Raw genomic sequence first — 430 nt, 5'->3', positions numbered from 1 at the left:
GCTTGGGCGAGAGTAGTACTAGGATGGGTGACCTCCTAGGATTATATGAATTTTAAATAATTACTTTGATGGGTGCGATCATACCAGCACTAATGCACCGGATCCCATTTGAACTCCGCATTTTACCGTGCTTGGGCGAGAGTAGTACTAGGATGGGTCACCTCCTAGGAAGTCCTCGTGTTGCCCCCCTCGTTTTTGTTTTTTCCGCCTTGCGAGAGGAATTGACAATAAGGACCACTAGGGAGTGGATTTTTAGGAAAATCGAGCCTTGCCCATCGCGTAGCTATGGGTTTCGATCAGATCGCCGGTTCGCATTTGGATGGGAAAGATGCTAGTACGTCGCACTAGGATTATAAGAATTTTAAATAATTAGTTTGATGGGTGCGATCATACCAGCACTAATGCACCGGATCCCATTATAATTCTGCAG

At 45.8% G+C, this 430-nt stretch overlaps 1 non-coding gene across 1 annotated transcript; it reads left to right on the top strand.

Annotated features, from left to right (window-relative positions):
- The first annotated feature begins 70 nt into the window (after nucleotides 1–70).
- LOC118345358 lies at nucleotides 71–189 on the top strand. Its single transcript, XR_004798911.1, has one exon. It is a non-coding gene; the product is annotated as a 5S ribosomal RNA (ribosomal RNA).
- Nucleotides 190–430: the final 241 nt, after the last annotated feature.

This window comes from Juglans regia, unplaced genomic scaffold (assembly GCF_001411555.2).
Source record: "Juglans regia cultivar Chandler unplaced genomic scaffold, Walnut 2.0 Scaffold_23852, whole genome shotgun sequence".
NCBI lineage: Eukaryota > Viridiplantae > Streptophyta > Magnoliopsida > Fagales > Juglandaceae > Juglans > Juglans regia.
This window is presented reverse-complemented; position numbering and strand designations above follow the sequence as displayed.